Source organism: Epinephelus moara, chromosome 12 (genome assembly GCF_006386435.1).
Source record: "Epinephelus moara isolate mb chromosome 12, YSFRI_EMoa_1.0, whole genome shotgun sequence".
NCBI lineage: Eukaryota > Metazoa > Chordata > Actinopteri > Perciformes > Serranidae > Epinephelus > Epinephelus moara.
Genome location: NC_065517.1, coordinates 39,466,847 through 39,484,341, shown reverse-complemented (window position 1 = coordinate 39,484,341; position 17,495 = coordinate 39,466,847). Strand labels below are relative to the sequence as shown.

The 17,495-nt window shown below is 40.7% G+C and overlaps 1 protein-coding gene across 4 annotated transcripts in view; it reads right to left on the bottom strand.

The window, feature by feature from the left end:
- Window positions 1–17,495, bottom strand: part of LOC126398651 (bromo adjacent homology domain-containing 1 protein) — a 59,364-nt gene that overhangs the window by 33,677 nt on the left and 8,192 nt on the right. For 2 of the 4 annotated variants that reach the window (XR_007570796.1, XM_050058152.1), the window contains exon 1: window positions 1,585–2,523. The exons of 1 other annotated variant lie outside the window; for it this stretch is intronic. The gene's annotated coding sequence lies outside the window, so the exon portion shown is untranslated. Of the gene's footprint in view, window positions 1–1,373; window positions 2,525–17,495 lie in introns of those variants that run through there. One more of the 4 variants, XM_050058153.1, reaches the window with a different exon arrangement.

Here is a 17,495-nt window from a genome sequence, read left to right as displayed (position 1 = left end):
ACAATGTAATGTTCTCATCAGCCAATATTACACCTGTACATTAACACCTCATCCACTTCAAATGTTCCTCATATGAGGACACAGGGTCTCAGGAGGATATAAGCAGTCAGACATATAGAACTGGCTTCATTTTAAGGTGTCACAAACCAATAAATAATATTTATAAACCACTAAATTATCCAACCAATCAGCAACACATAATACACCTTATAGAAAACAGCTCTTCACAATGTAATGTACTCACCAGCAAATATTACACCTGTAAATTAACATCTCATCCAACTTATATGATAAGGTGCCAGAAATATAAAACTGGCTTCATTTTAAGGTGTCACAAACCAATAAATAATATTTATAAACCACTAAATTATCCAACCAATCAGCAACACATAATACACCTTATAGAAACCAACTCTACAATAACCATAACCTCCTCACCAGCCAATATTACACCTGTACATTAACACCTCATCCACTTCAAATGTTCCTCCTTTCAAAAATGTGATGCCCTCACATGAGGACACAAGGTCTCAGGAGGATACAAGGGGTCACAACCCAAAATGAACATGTTTACAAACCACTTAATTATCCAACCAATCAGCAACACGCAATACACCTTATAGACAACAACACATCATAATGTAATGTACTCACCAGCCAATATTACACCTGTACATTAACACCTCATCCAACTGATATGACGAGGGGTCAGAAATATAGAACTGGCTTCATTTTAAGGTGTCACAAACAAACAAACAAAAGAAATGTGTATAAACCACTAAATTATCCAACCAATAAGCAACACACAACACACCTTACAGGAAACAACTCATCAGCCAGTATTACACCTGTACATTAACACCTCATCCACTTCAAATGTTCAACTTTCAGGTGGAGCCATCAAAAATAAATAACCTGCCAAGGTGACCAGTGGGATCAGATACAGGCTCTTATTTTACATTCCCCGTGTCAAGCTCCAACACGAGGCATGTGGAGCTTTATCAAGACACAAGAATCTCCAACATGAGGTCACTGTGTTTGTTTCCTTCAGACTTGCACCGCAGCCTTGAGCTCCAACACCATCCGCTGATGTCGAGGAAGCTCCGCATGCACGCAGACCATAATGCACACACGGGGTAAATATATATACACGTATATATACATACAGTGGCCGAGCGATACAGTAGGATGGGATACAGTACAGCTTGACGTAGCTGCCCATCTGAAGTAGCCAGGCTCTAAATATGGGCTGGAGAGGGGAGGAGGAGGGGGGGCTACCCGAATACACACACACACACACACACACACACACACACACCAAACACACCGAGCAAAATAAAGGGCAGTCACCCCTCCTGATCACATTTTCTAACCGGATTCCGTGTTTCCGACACGGTGGCTGTAGTGATCCCGGTCATGGTGGAGCCCCGGAGGATCTGGCACGTAGCAGCAGCCCCGTGTATCGCTTCTGGTGCACGAAGCGAAAAATGGGTTCTGCGCTCCTCTCTGGACGGCTGGGCAGTCGGAGCAACTTCAAACATTCAGGGCGATATACCAACACGAAATATGCAGCTGGGAACTTACGGCTCGCCGACACGCTTCCCCCTGCCAGCCGGGAACCGTCGAACAAATCCGCTCGGTGGAGGTGGAGGGGGAGGAAGCCGCCGGACTGGTGCGATGGCAGAGCTCCGTAACTGGGAGAGCTGGGGAGGAGTGGAGAGAGGACGGTCGGTGGCGCTGCCTGCGAGATGTGTGTGTGTGTATGTATGTGTGTGTGTGTGTGTGTGTGTGTGTGTGTGTGTGTGTGTTGCTCTTCCTGGTTGGGCTTCCACCGATTTGCAGAAAACTTAATCTTGAACCAATTGCCACACGGACCAGCCTCGCTTGACACCCCCGTCCTCCAATGACGGACAAACAGCTGTTTATCATGAAGGGGGGAAAGGAAACTAAAATATGTGCGCTGTATATGTGAGGTATAAGTTGCTTCCACTACGTTACATCGCGGCGCTACATCAACGGGCGATGGGATGTTGCTGCCCCCCCACTACGACGACAGACAGCCTCACCCTGTCATTTGTCGTGACCAAACCACGACCAGTCAACCACCAGACTGTTAAAGCACGTCGAGAGAAATTCATGTGAAGGAGGAAGGCGTTTAAAACCATATCAACAGTGTCCCATGTGGTGCGTGGGAGATATGGTTTTTAAATGCTTCCCATTTAACAAAGTTCTGATGAGTTATCGGATGTAAAGGGAGACAAAAACTCACTTTACAGCTGCTCTTGGACTGTTAATGGGCTTTAAAGAGTTAACAAAATAACTTTTCAAAAAATATATGTATTCATGTATATTTATGACACCACAGATATATTGGTATGTTTCTTAAGTATCATATCATCATGTGAGACGGAGGGGATGATGGACAGCACATCACATAGGCGAGACACCTGCCAAGCTTTTGTTTGCAGACCACAGTAAAACTGTTTGTTTTAACTGTTTGTTTTTTTAAGCGACCTGTCACTGTATTTCCAGCAGCTGTTCAGCCACTAAATGTGGGTGTTATTTTAGCACTCTGTCACTGGGTTTCCACTGGGGATAGTGCCACGAAAAGCAGTTGTTTTTTACTGAGACGTTGCTGACGTTACTGTTCTTCCAGCAGCTATTTAGCCCCTAAACATGGGTGTTTTGTAGCAACACGTCACTGTATTTCCAGCTGCTTTTTTTAGCTACTAAATGTAGGTGTTTTGTAGCAACACGTCACTGTATTTCCAGCAGCTTTTTAGTCCCTAAACATGGGTGTTTTGTAGCAACACGTTACTGTATTTCCAGCAGCTTTTTAGCCACTAAATTTTAGTGTTTTGTAGCAACACGTCACTGTATTTCCAGCAGCTTTTTAGTCCCTAAACATGGGTGTTTTGTAACAACACGTTACTGTATTTCCAGCTGCTTTTTTTAGCTACTAAATGTAGGTGTTTTGTAGCAAAACATTACTGTATCTCCAGCAGCTTTTTAGCCACTAAATTTTGGTGTTTTGTAGCAACACGTCACTGTATTTCCAGCAGCTTTTTAGCCCCTAAACATGGGTGTTTTGTAGCAACATGTCACTGTATTTCCAGCTGCTTTTTTTAGCTACTAAATGTAGGTGTTTTGTAGCAACACATTACTGTATTTCCAGAAGCTTTTTAGCCACTAAATTTTGGTGTTTTGTAGCAACATGTCACTGTATTTCCAGCTGCTTTTTTTAGCTACTAAATGTAGGTGTTTTGTAGCAAAACATTACTGTATTTCCAGCAGCTTTTTAGCCACTAAATTTTGGTGTTTTGTAGCAACACGTCACTGTATTTCCAGCAGCTTTTTAGCCACTAAATTTTGGTGTTTTGTAGCAACACGTCACTGTATTTCCAGCAGCTTTTTAGCCACTTAATGTTGGTGTTTTGTAGCAACACGTCACTGTATTTCCAGCTGCTTTTTTTAGCTACTAAATGTAGGTGTTTTGTAGCAACACGTCACTGTATTTCCAGCAGCTTTTTTAGCTACTAAACGTGGGTGCTTTGAAGCAACACGTCACTGTATTTCCAGCAGCTTTTTTTTTAGCCACTAAATTTTGGTGTTTTGTAGCAACACATTACTGTATTTCCAGCAGCTTTTTAGCCACTAAATTTTGGTGTTTTGTAGCAACACGTCACTGTATTTCCAGCAGCTTTTTAGCCACTTAATGTTGGTGTTTTGTAGCGACATGTCACTGTATTTCCAGCAGTTTTTTAGCTACTAACGTGGGTGTTTTGTAGCGACACGTCACTGTATTTCCAGCTGCTTTTTAGCCACTAAACGTGGGTGCTTTTTGAGCACCCTGTCACTGGGTTTCCACCAGGGAAAGTGCCACGAAAAGCAGTTGTTTTTTACTGGAGACGTTGCTGATGTTACTGTATTTTTAGCAGCTTTTCAGCCACTAAATGTAGGTGTAATTAGCAAAACGTCACTGTATTTCCAGCAGCTCTTTAGCCACCCAACGGTGGTGTTTTTAGCCACTTGTCACTGTATTTTCAGCAGCTTTTTAGCTACTAACTGTTTTTAGAGTACTCTGTCACTGGGTTTCCACTGTGGATAGTGCCACAAAAAGTGGTTGTTTTTTACCGAGATGTTGCTGATGTTACTGTATTTCCAGCAGCTTTTTGGCCACTAAACGTAGATGTTTTTTTAGTGACCCATCACTGTATTCTTAGAAGTTTTTTAGCCACCCAATGTGAGTATTTTGTAGCAACACGTCACTGTATTTCCAGCAGCTTTTTAGCCACTACACGTGGGTGTTTTTTAGCAACCCATCACTGGGTTTCTACTGGGAATAGCACCGAGGCACTGCTACAGAAGCTGCAGTCATCTGCAGACCATTGTTCAAGACCAACAAACAATAAAAGTGGGTGTTTTGTAGCGACCCGTCATTCTGTTTCCAACAACTTTTAGCCACTAGACGTGGGTGTTTCTCAGTGACCCATCACTGTATTTACATGAAGAAACGTAACGTTTAAGGTATCTGCTACATAATATTGTACAAATGTAACATATCGATGGTTTGCAGAAACATACATGACTGCAAAATTTTAGTGGATATGTTAAAATATTGTCATTTTAATTCTAAAATGTATGCTGTGACAACTCTGTGATTAATGTGTGGTAAGGTTCAGGCACAAAAACCACTTTGTTACGGTCAGGAAAACATGTTTTGACTTAAAATACCCAGTTTGATCGCTACAAATTAAAAAATACCCGGTCCTGTCACCACAAACGCAGCTGGAAATGTCCTGAAATCTCATTATAAAGACCTGGTTGTCACCACAAACACAGCTGGATATGTCCCAACATATGTCCCAATTTTGTTGCCATAAACAAGACTGGAAATGTCTCAACATCTGGTTAAAAATACACAGCTGGAAATGTGCTGACCTGTGAAAAAAAAAAAATCGTGGTTTGTCACCACAAACACATGATACTCAATTTTGCCCATTAACACAGCTGGAAATGCCCCAATGTCTCGTTAAAAATATCCAGTTTTGTTGCTTGGCAGCTGTCTCACCTAGGTGTCACACCATCCACCATCCCCTCCTCCTCCAGCTGAGAAACTCCGCTCATATACATGTAATGAGAGCTACTGTACATCACTTTAAAACATGTTGACATGATACCCATGAAATGTACAAATGTACGTATTTATGGTTTGCAGAAGAAGCAAGAATGCGATTGGGTTAGTCCCATTAACAGCCTAACAGTCCTGTGAATTTCAAGATAACTAATTAATGTTGTCTGACTATAACACACACAATGACTGACTGTGGCAGAGGAAGTATTTAAACTCTTTACACACATAAAAGTAGTAATACCACACTATAAAATACTAAATAATAATAAATGCATTCAAGAATTATCAGCAAAATGTAGCCCTTAAAAAATAAATAAATCATATCGTAGCTGATGGAAGTTGAACTAATTCTAACTCTAACTGTATCTACTGGATTTTTCATCCATAGCAATCATATTTTATACATTCAAGGACTGCAGCAAGGATTTTAGAAATATGGAGATCATGCCCCCATCACCAGCTCTTAAGTCACTTATTCAGCTTACTGTTCATTCATATTTTTTAATATTAATTTCAAAGCTAAAATGATGTTTCACAGCATTGAAATTGAAGTGGTAACACTCTGAATTATTTTTTATCTATTTAGTCATATTAATACACGTTTAGTTAAATCTACCTAGTAAATGCCCACATTGTGTACATGTTACACTGTAGAATATAAACTCCACCCACCTGCAAGCTTCCCAGAGTGAAATACCAAGGACATGACCTCAGTGTCCTCAATTACAGCTACGGCCCTCCATATAACTTGCATGTGTCGTAATCTACAACACAGCCATAGCTGTCAAATAAATATAGTTAAGCAATACCAAAAGTACAATATTTCACTCTTAAGTGGAGCTATAGAGAGGCAGAGAATGGAAATACTCAATGTGGAGATTAGTACATCAGTAGAGTACTTAGTTACATTCCACGACTTCATACTGAGCATGGGGATTGATGTAATCCACTGTATGTTATATACTGCCTGCAGGAGATAAAGGCTGAGGGAATCTCTGTGCATCAGCCTCTCAGAGCTCAGACTGACTTTCTCAACAGGCAGGAGGTCAGATCTGCAGTGATGAGGGTCTGAAGCACACGGTTATACAGCTAGTTTATAAAGGTGAAGCAACAAAAAGCATGTTTTTATTTGTGTAAGAAGAGGCAGGATGCGGCCGTGTAGTGATTCAGACTGCCTGCACTATAGGTGTCTCCAACCTGGTCACCAGAAGAAAATGTTGGCATTGTACCTTTCTGAAAATCACGGATATGTGACACTAGTACGTTTCATATGCATCATATCAGTGTTTCCAAAGTGACGTTGTCGTGATCACATGCAAGCTGATTTTGTCACGAGAAAGTGGAGGGGATGGTGGATGGCATGACACTGCACCTTCAGTCGTGGTTGTGCCACCAGAGCAGCCAAAACATGATCTTTTCCTAAACATAACCAAGGATTTTTGTGCCTAAACCTTACATGAACCACAGCGTTTCTGAAATGTAAAGTTCCAGTGTATCCACTCCATATTAACATGGTTTGCAGAAATGTACGATGCCGAAATTTTTCTGTAGGTCCCCCTGAGAGTCTGAGGCCCCTGGCCAGGGACCAGCTATGTCCAGTTGGCAGTCTAGTATTGCTCTGGGGTCTCATTTATAAACATTGCGTACGCACAAAACGAGGCCTGAAAGAGGCGTAGGATACTCTATAAAAATCATCTTGATGGAAGAAACTTTGACCCATGCATGCAAAGATTTTGGACAGAGGAAATTGGCGACGCAGATGGTGAGGTGGAAACCTGATTGTAGAAACTGTAGACTATTTTTTGGTGCAATATGAAAATAAAAACAACAATTAAAAAAAAAATCATAATAATAATAATAATGATAATTTAAGGAAAAAAAGCCCTACTCTTCGTCACAATGCCCATTTTAGGTCACAGAAGCAAGATTTTAAGTGAGAGGTGAATCCCTTATCAAAATATGGAAGACTGTCTATAAGAGTGTGTCTTATTCTTTCTAGCTAAAGTGTGTTTGTAAGGTCACTGAGTCACATCTTTGCTGTGTGGACTTCTTTCTTTTTCCAATGCATAAGGAGCAGTTTCTTTGCAATCATGAAACAATAGGATAGGAAACATTGCCAAGTGTTGCTTAATTTTCTGACATCATTAAACATTCCTAGAATAATATTAAGTGGTTCTGCTTCTAGTTGAATTTGAGGTATTCTAGATATTAGTTTGAAAGGGTGTATTCTGTGCAACCTATCTTCAACATATGTAATCCTAAAATCTAGAATTACTGCCTTGCGGTTGTTTGCCTCTGCTAACCAGCCAAGTTGCATTTACAGTTTAAATCTATGTCTGTGAAAACATGGATGCTTCACCCACGTTTTCCCCCTGCCGCACATAGGACCTATATAATCAGCACAGTTTCAGCATGGAATGAAATGTCTCCCGTTCTGTTCCTGAGTTATGACCTTGAATAAAGGCCAGAAAAGTGTTTTTGCAGAACATCATGATGTCACAGTGAAGTTAAACTTTGACCTTTTAGATATAAAATGTCATGAAAATTTACTGACATAGCCAGGACTCTCTAACATGTATTTACCTGAAGGTTAAGGTAAGGGAATATAACAGACAGGCTTTAATGTTTCCACAGAAAACCAAATGAAGCTCTGGTGAAAGTTCAGTCAGTATGACATCACTTTTAATTTCCTCACTCCTTGCATGCATGCACACTCACAATCTTAAATTGTCATTGTGCGGGTCTGTAAATTGAGTCATCAGCTGTCCTTCAAATGATTCACAATCAACCAATAGCAGAGTGACACACCTTCTCTGTCAGCCTGTCATCTCACTGCTCCTCATTTTAAATATGGCTCCTTCTCTGCCGTAATTCTGTCTTGCTGCAGTCGTGCGCACGCTCCACCTCCTCATCACCACCGAGTCTTTACAGATTCATCAGCCTCATACGCCTCAGGAGCCTCAGAGTCATCAGCCACCGCCACCAGTGTCTGGACTCCATGGGAGGATTTATCTTACTGTCGCCTAGATGCCATCAATCACAAAATATCTCCCTCTGGTGTCCAAGTACCAAAGACAAAGATTTAAGACTTAAATCTTAATCACAACAAATTATCCTTTCCTCTGTGCACTCATGAAATGTTAAGTGTTAGCATATCTACTACATAATGACACACAAATGTTACATATCCAGGGTTTGCAGGATTGTACAATGCCAACGTTTATTCTGGTGACTGTGTTAGTGTCTCTAAAGGGTGGACAGGTTCCTCGTGTTGCAACTAGCCCATGCCACATCGCCATGGTGTTTACACAGCCTCCTCTTACTCTGCCAGACGTGCTTCATGTCGCAACATCAGCTGCTGCACCTTATTAAAAAGCTCCGAGCAGAGCTGTGTGCTTCAAAGATCCTGCCTGTTGACAGTGTTTGGCATTGATCTGATAAATGATTGACTTTATGTGTGTAAATTAAAGGAAATAAATTACTCAGTGCTAACATCTGAAACTCGCCAGTTACCATTTTTTTTTAATCTTGTCTGTCATTATAGCCACAAATGGCATCATAGAACTGGCATCTGAAAATAGCAGGGTGTTGCTTACCCAGCCTTAACATTTCTTGCACACAATCTGCCTGCCGCCAGTTCGATGGAGAGAAACTCTGCAAAACATTTTAACAAAAACAGATGATCTCCAGTTTATTGAAGGTGTTTTGACCATTTAGAAACTCTCAGTTACCGTACAACATTTAAGGTTCATAGGTTTTAATTGCATCTGACATGTCAGGAGCATTTCTTAGTGGTTTTTTTCTTGGCCCAGAAAGGCTTCGAGCCACTTTTCTACTCGGTATTCAAAAACCTTTTAAATGGCAAGAAATGGTGATGAAAGTCAGAAAAGCTGAAAGGGCTGAATTATACAGTTGAATACACTGTTATTACATCAATTCAAACTCTTGAAAAGGTGCCTGTTACAGCCTGAGCCTTTTTGTGCTGTGGGAAAGAGTGTGAACGAGTGAAAGAGTGATTGTCACATTGTGCCAAATAATCAATACCTTCCCTTTTTAGAGAGGCCGATCCAATCAGGTCTATTGTTACATTAAGAACTAATCACTTGTTGTTTGTCTTAGAAAATATTTAACTTGTTATAACCTTCACCTGTGGAGGTGATGTTGTGAGAACACCTCTGACACCTGTAAACCCAGAGAAATAAACTGGGTGGTATTGATAAGTAGTAAGGCTTTTTTCGCCTTTAATGACAGGACAGTTTGGGCAGATGGGATGACATGCAGCAAAGGGCTGCTGGCTGGAGTTGAACTTAGCTCTATAATCTGTCTTATCAGTAAGAAACAAGCTGAACATATAGAACATTTAACTGATATTTCCTTCAGGAGCTGATGGAGACCAAAACAGAGCTAAAATAAAAGTCAGTGTTGGACATTCATCAGGTGGCCGACAGTCACAAGACTCCACATGAATGCAAGTGCAGCGTTTACGTCACATCGTTCAAACTGGAACCACAAGCAACCACATCTGAAGAGCTGTTTATAACGTCTGGGATTTCTGACAGCAATATCTCCTACTACAATACTGTCTCACTCTGGCAAAATGGCTGCAGAGCCTCCAGCACCAAAAATGCCCTCCAAATAATGCCACAGGTCCGTCAAAACACGCACCACAAGATTCATAAACAGTCTCTACCCCAAAGCCATCACCGTACTGAACTCTGAACTGAAGCGAACTCACCAAAACACATTAGAGTTATTTTTCTTAAGTGCAATAACTTATTTTATGTGCAATAATATGCATGAGCACTTTTTAAAAATCCATTTTAACTGCAGTGAGTGTATTAAGAGAGAATGCACCTGAATTTCGTTGTATGTAAAAAAAAAAATCTGATCCATGGTGGTTAAATCCAAATAAACACATACAATGTGTGTAAAATAGCAACTGTTTGCTAACACGTTACAACTTTATGAGGTGATAGCATGTCATGTTGTCATCTTGCTCAGCCTCCACAAAGTGGATAAAAAATAAATATAAATACATAAATGCAGTTTTAACCATGACCAAATTTCTCTTAGTCCAAACCAAGCTAATTGTGTTACCTTAACATCACCATATTTCAGCTTTACTGTAGTTGCCAGTTTATGACATGAATTATTAAATTATTTAAATATAAAACATAAGCTTGGGTTTTGCAGACTGAACAAAAATCCACATTTTGCTGAAGGTTGGTCAGGGGAATTAAAACCTGGAGCACAGCTGAGTAGAGCTTTAATGGTTTACTATCACACATTAAAGTTACAGTAGATAACTTCAATAAAAGAAATATCTTTTTGTCATATTGGCTGAAAATGTGACCACATCCTGACAGAAGCACATGACCTTAACGTAAGATTTTCCTTAAACTCAGTGTTAAGGCTTTCTTAAAACATCTTCTCCTTCACGTTTCCTTAAAATGTTCACCTACATGTAAGTATTAAAGGTTTTCTCCCTATCTTGGTGTTATACGTAAGGAATCCCTTAAAGTTAGTTAAACCATTGCACAAAAGACTTAAAGTATCACAAGCCTGAGCACAAGCAAACAAATGGTTATCATGGAAACTGTAGTAACTTACCACTGTAAAATGTTTCAATGTAGTAAATGCCTTAATTTTTTTAGTTAATTGAGGAAACCATTTAAGGGATTAAGTCTTGAGTGTCACCCTTAAGGTGTTTTGTGCAACTGGCTCCAGGTTCCTCTAATGGCATTTGCCACTGCGCCTGAACAAAAACAACCAATCAGAGGCAGGAGGAGTCTCAAGCGCAGCATCACTCACTGCTCTTGCACACGCTGCACATCCCCCCTCCCCCTGCGCATGCTCTCACTCAGTCAAGCTCAATATCTTCAGCACGTGGCTTCAGGAGAAGCTTTGCAAACACACTGGCTGAGAAACAACCTGCAGCAATGAAAAAACTGCCCATCGTTTCTTCAGAGACATCAGCGTTCACAGCAAAGACAGAAGAAAACCAACAACTAAAAGCAAACTGAAAAGACAAAAAGAGTTAGGTCTTTAAACACATGCCATGTTTTCTGCGCCTTCAAATCCATTGTTGTCAGTGTGGACGCATGGCAGACACAATCAAAAGCAAGAGCAACACTGTCATTGCACACAGGCGTTCCCAAGCACCTATTGTTCAGATTGTGACAGCTGCACCCTGAGATAAACTAAGTTCAACTTCTGGAATGCAGCAACACACACGGCATGTCATGTGACCAGGAACAATCAATCATAGCCGGTGGACATCTTTATTTTCCTACGTGAATATCAGTCTGTGGTAAATATCAAGGGGAAGTTGATCATTTTAAAGCAGGGCTAAGATTTCTGGTAAGTAGACTATGACACGATGCTGGTTTTGGTCGCTTAGCAACGTCAAACACAACCTACCTCCACACCTCATGAAGTTTGCAAAAAGTAGCACCCACCCAGTGCCTGACTCATCGTTTTCCAGGCAGTAAAAGATGCTCAGCAGATCTGATTGCTGATTGGTTATCGTTACACAAATCAGTCGCTGAGGTTCAGATTTGACAGCCCTCGCAAAAAAGCGTATGATGCCAAATCTCACTACTTGCTTCATTTGCACTGTTTAATGGGTGCGTATTTTGCCTCAGGTCCATCGTGCCACCTGGCAGGAATTTGCATCCAATCACGTCTTTACATTAATTTACATGTTATTCACACACTTGAATTGTTTAATTTGCAACTGGTGTGAATTTGTTTTATTCGCGCCACATGTGAACACAACATAAGAGAGCTCCTAAGGTAAAAAAAAAAAAAACTGTTAGGAGCAGGCAGGAGGACTTTCAAGAGGCTTAAAAGTTTCTTAATGAGAAGAGACATTTTCAGAAAGACAAAGAGGTAGGATGGATGAGAGAGAAATAATAAAATCCTACAGATTATATGCTGCATTAGAGATGCGCTCACATCTCTTACCCAACACATCAACAACATAACACCAGAAATAAAGTGATCACCACACTAAGACATCTGACAACTCATAATGTGACACTGCAGCAGTGATGACTTGGGTCTGTCGCAGCTCTCCATCAACGGAATCATCACACTAACAATAACAGCGTTTCTCAAAGTCTCATAATGTGATGCAGTTCATCTCATTTAAACTGGGCGTCCACAGCTTGCAGGTTCACCATCTGTTAAAAGAATGCATCGCACCTAGCAACAGGGTCCACCACACTTCCTCACTAAGGTAAAAGTTTCTGTCCCTACCTTGCTCAGATTCGCTCTGAGAAATTTCCTAAAGACTGACAGGGCCGGGACCCAATCGATAACCTACAATAAGAATTCACACCAATAACAACAAGCTGGCAAAAATACCACACGACTATTTGGAACATAGTGAGCAAAATAAATGATTACACTGCAGGAGCTGTTGTAAGATTTTATCTGGTTGTTTTTTAATACTAAACTTAATAACTGTGAATCCTTTGTTGTCAGTGAAAGAGGCAAACTACAACTTTTAACAGCCACTCTTAAAGTCTGCAGGGGTTGGACGTCTCCTGCTGAAAGCACAGACTCTGTGAGGAGGAGTATCACTTCAAAGCCAGAGTTTTAGTTCGCTCATTCAATGATTCACTTTATCATATTTTCCTACAGTCAGAGACGATAACTGAGACAAACTGCACTTCAGTACCTGCAGCTGTTTCAGCTGTACTTCAGTTTTATTTTAAGTAGATGTACTAAACATTTTGTTTTTTCTTGGTGTTAATTAAAAAGATTTAGGATAATTCACTGTTGTGTTCACAGCCTGGGGACATTTTACTGTGATGCAAGGTCAGTAATTAAATAAACTAATGATATTTAAGAGTCAAAAGCACTCTTAATTATTTGCTTCAATTTGTTATGACAGGCACTAATTATTAATTCCTGGCTGTTGTTATTGTCTTAGATTCATACTGATGGATCAGTAAACATCCTTCAACTGAGAATGTACTGTAAAGGTGGATTTATACTTGGGCGTCAGCTTTATGCAGAGCCTACGCACGTGGCCTACGCCGTTACTACACCACTAGTTGGCGGCGGCGGTTTCTGTGAAGCGCTGTAAAGTTTAGTTGATTCAAAACACACATTAAACACACATTAAACACACATTAAACACACATTAAACATGGCTTACNCAATTTATTGTTTCTTATCTGTGAAATACAAGTAAATAAAAGCTTTGTTTCCACTGAGGGAAATGGTTTCAGCTTGCTATATTTTTAATAATTTCACTGCTTTATGTTGCTGCAGACAGCAATTTCTGACAGGGAACTGAAGCCATTATAAAGCTCTCTTCAAAGCCAGACTCCATTGAGAAAAACAGTGATTTAACATCACTGAACACAGGAGCTGTTGGTCTACCACTGCCTCGATCTGTTGCTGGGTTTAAAAGGGTTAATTCAGATTCACCAAAGTCACACAATGACACTAACAAACTAACTGATCGAGGCTGCAGTAGACCAGCAGCTCCCAAGTTTAGCGAGTGTGTCGACCCTCTCTGATTCACCTCTCCCTCCAGGAGCCTGGTGGGTGGAGTCAGGTCATCAGGGAGATTCAGCCCACCTGGGCAGGCTGCAGGACTACATGAGCTGATGGCAGTCGACCAGTCTTTCTCTACTCTGGTTTCCACCCTGTTTGGTTTTGTTATGTTTAGTTTATAACTACACTCCTTTCCATTGTAGTTAAGTAAAATAAACTTCTCTTCAGTTGCGACTCATGTGTGGTCTCTCTTTCTGTGTCCAGCCTTGAGCCGGGTTGTGACACGAGCCAAAATAACTGTGTGTGTGTGTGTGTGTCCCTTTCTGTCTGTGCTCTCTGAATTTGGACATTTTTGCAGGTCTTTGAACACAGAACTCTTCATAACTTCTTTTGCCTTCATTTCCTCAGCAGCAGTTTGTGTAGTTCGACTCACAGGATGAATAACTGATCAGTCGATCTGATCAGAGCTGATCAAATCAGATCGCTGGATGAGAGGAGCAGCTGCTATAAAAGTGTGTGACAGCAAACTTTTTAGACCCAGCACAATGAACGGTTTAGTTTCATTTTCACAGCGCCTGACGCTCTGCCTCAGTAACGCACTCTCAGCTGAGATGACTAAACACATAGTTCAAGGTGCTGTATGTTTACTTCTCAATTAGGGAAAATATCCTTTAATAAAACCCATTATAATAACATGAAACTATGTGAGCACAACCATCCATCCATACACTTATCCGGGGCCAAGTCTTGGGGGCAGCAGGCTTCCCTACTTTCCAGCTCCTCCTGAGGGACCCCAAGGCGTTCCCAGGCCAGATGAGATATATAATCCTTCCAGTGTGTTCTGGGTCTGCCCCGGGGCCTCCTACCAGTGGGACGTGCCCAGAACACCTCTACCAGGGGGCGCCCAGGAGGATCCTGATCAGATACCCACACCAAGTCAACTGGTCCCTTTTGATGCGAAGGAACAGCGGCTCCACTCTGAGCTCCCTCTGGAAGTCTGAGCTCCTCCCCCTATCTCTAAGGCTGAGCACAGACACCCTACAGAGGAAACTCATTTCAGCCACTTGTATCTGCGACCTCATTCTTTCGGTCACTACCCAGAGCTCATGACCATAGCTGAGGGTTGGGACATAGATGGACCAGTGTATTGAAAGATGCCAAACCACCTATACATCTTAATTCAATTCAATTTATCTTTATTTATCCCAAGGAAATTCTTGTGCCGGAGAATGCTTCAAATTACAGTAGCACTAAGTAGAGAAACCACAATTTAATGCTCACAGCCAGAACAAGAGTATTAAATATCTGACAAAATATATAAATATACCAGATAAGAAGTGTTTCCAAGGAGCAAAAGCAAAACCAGTGCTTAATAGAGTAACACACTGCACTGTTCACTCACTCGTGAATAAGACGCTGAGATACTAAAACTCCTTCACTTGAGTAAAATACTACATTTAGACTAAAATTAAATATTTCACTGACTGAATCTTCACTAAAGACAAATAAACAAACAAACACATAAAAAAAGCCTAAAATGTGACTTTAAAACATAAAATCAAATGTCAAAATCAACACTGAGAGACACACAGGGGACCACACGTGTCATACATGGACACATTCATACAGGGATCTGAGTGCTGGCTGCCCCGAAGGATTACACACACACACACACACACACACACACAGTCTCAGTTCCACTTGTACAGTAACCAACATTCTTCACTCCCGTCTACATGTTTCAGACCGAGACATGAAAGCGTCACACTGACTGCAGACTCAGAGCATGGCGGAGCATTGAAAATTAATTCAATAATCAGGGCAGAGCGTCTGTACTTAAAGGGCCACCACGGGTTAATTATGAAATTAAACAGATATCCCCATGAAAGGACAGAACCACGCATATTAGAAGTTCATGTTATTCACAGGGTCAGCTCGGGTTACATTTTCCTACAGAAATATGTCAGCTGTTAAACATTGACGGGGCAGGAAACAGCCCAGCAGATGTGATTCATGTCAGACCTGGTGTGTGTGTAGGTACCGGGCGTCTCCAGGACAATGACAGCGAATGAACATAAACAAGCCTCCTCCAGTGAAACCAAGCAACCATGACGCTAATCTTGCTTCTCATCGCACGGCGCTCCCGTATGGAGCCGCTCAGATGACAAGCAGTGTAAACACACATGGATGCACACAATATTTGATTAGGTGTTAGACTCAAATTAAATTAAATTAAAGGTACAGTCGGTCAAACAGATCACATGACTTGTTCAGAGGTGTGCTGTGTATCTGTGTGGCATCACAGGTGAAGGGAAAAAGTTAGTTAATGATTAGTAGAGAGTAGCAATAGGCTTCATCGTTTGAAACTCAACAGAAGGTTTGATTCAGTACAACACAACTCAGTGCATCACACCCAACTGCAGTGGTGTTAGAAGAACTCAAAATCTTCACTTAAAGGGACAGTTCACCCCAAAATCACCTGTAGTGCTATTTATCAGTCTAGATTGTTTTGGTGTGTTGCAGAGTGTGCCAAAAAATAAATTAGTCTCTTTCCAGAAATCATGATCAGTTAATCAAGATAATCCACAGACCTTGTTGAGAGCAGTTTCATGTAGGAACTATTTTCTATCTACCAAACTACACCTGCCAACCGTATCGTCGCGCAGAAGGAAGTGTGCATCTACTCATGGTCGAGACGCTCGTGCTTGTGACAGCCTGAAATGGAAACATTAATGGCGTCCTCCTCGACTGAGCTGTAGCGTTAGCTTGCTCATTGGTGCTAGGTGAGCTAGCAGTAGATGCACAACTCCATCTGCATAATATTGTGGAGTACTCTAAACCCATAGATAGCACCTGCCTGGGTCCAGACCTTTGAATCCACTGAGATCCAGCTGACTGATTCATCTGGCATCATGACATGGAACAGCGGTTTCTCAGTTAAAATAAAAAAACAACTAATATATGCCTCGGGGGGACTAACGCCGCTGTCACGCTGTTGTCAAGCTGCGCACCAAAACCAATGAGGAGTAAAGACAGTCTTTGTGCTATCGAGGCTGTTCTAAATCAGGGAGTGCTCTTATTAAGTAATTTGTTTTACATCATTCCACTCCATTTTTAAAAACCTGGCAAAACAGGTGTGCTGGCATGGCTAAGATAAGATAAGATAAGATAAAACGTTATTGTCCCCAACAGGAAATTTGTTTTGGGCACATAGTGCGACATAGCTGCTTTGCATGAACTGACGTTAAATTAATACGTTAGTCTCTTTTGATGCAATGACTAAAGATGAAAACGGAGGGTGACAAGTTGAAAATTCTGTCTGATATCAGGCAAATATCGCACTACAAGGAAAATTGTCCCTTTACATCGAAGTACCAATACAAAAATGTAAAAAAAAAAAAAAAATCTCATTACAAGTAAAGGTCCTGTACAGAAGCGTATTGCATTCACTTGACAAATAAAAAAAAAAATCTGTTTTATTGAGTAATTTTTTCCTGTTTTTCGTGGTATTTTTTTGTTTCTGTTTTTCGGGGTAATTATTTCTGTTTTTTGTTTTTTTAGTATTTTTTTCTGAATTAAAGGGAAATTTCGGTTTATTTCAACCTGTCTCCTATCGTCCTAAATTTGTTTCAAGTGACTAGTGACATAAAAATAATAGTTAGCATGNAAGCGTATTGCATTCACTTGACAAATAAAAAAAAAAACTGTTTTATTGAGTAATTTTTTCCTGTTTTTCGTGGTAATTATTTCTGTTTTTTGTTTTTTTAGTATTTTTTTCTGAGTTAAAGGGAAATTTCGGTTTATTTCAACCTGTCTCCTTTCGTCCTAAATTTGTTTCAAGTGACTAGTG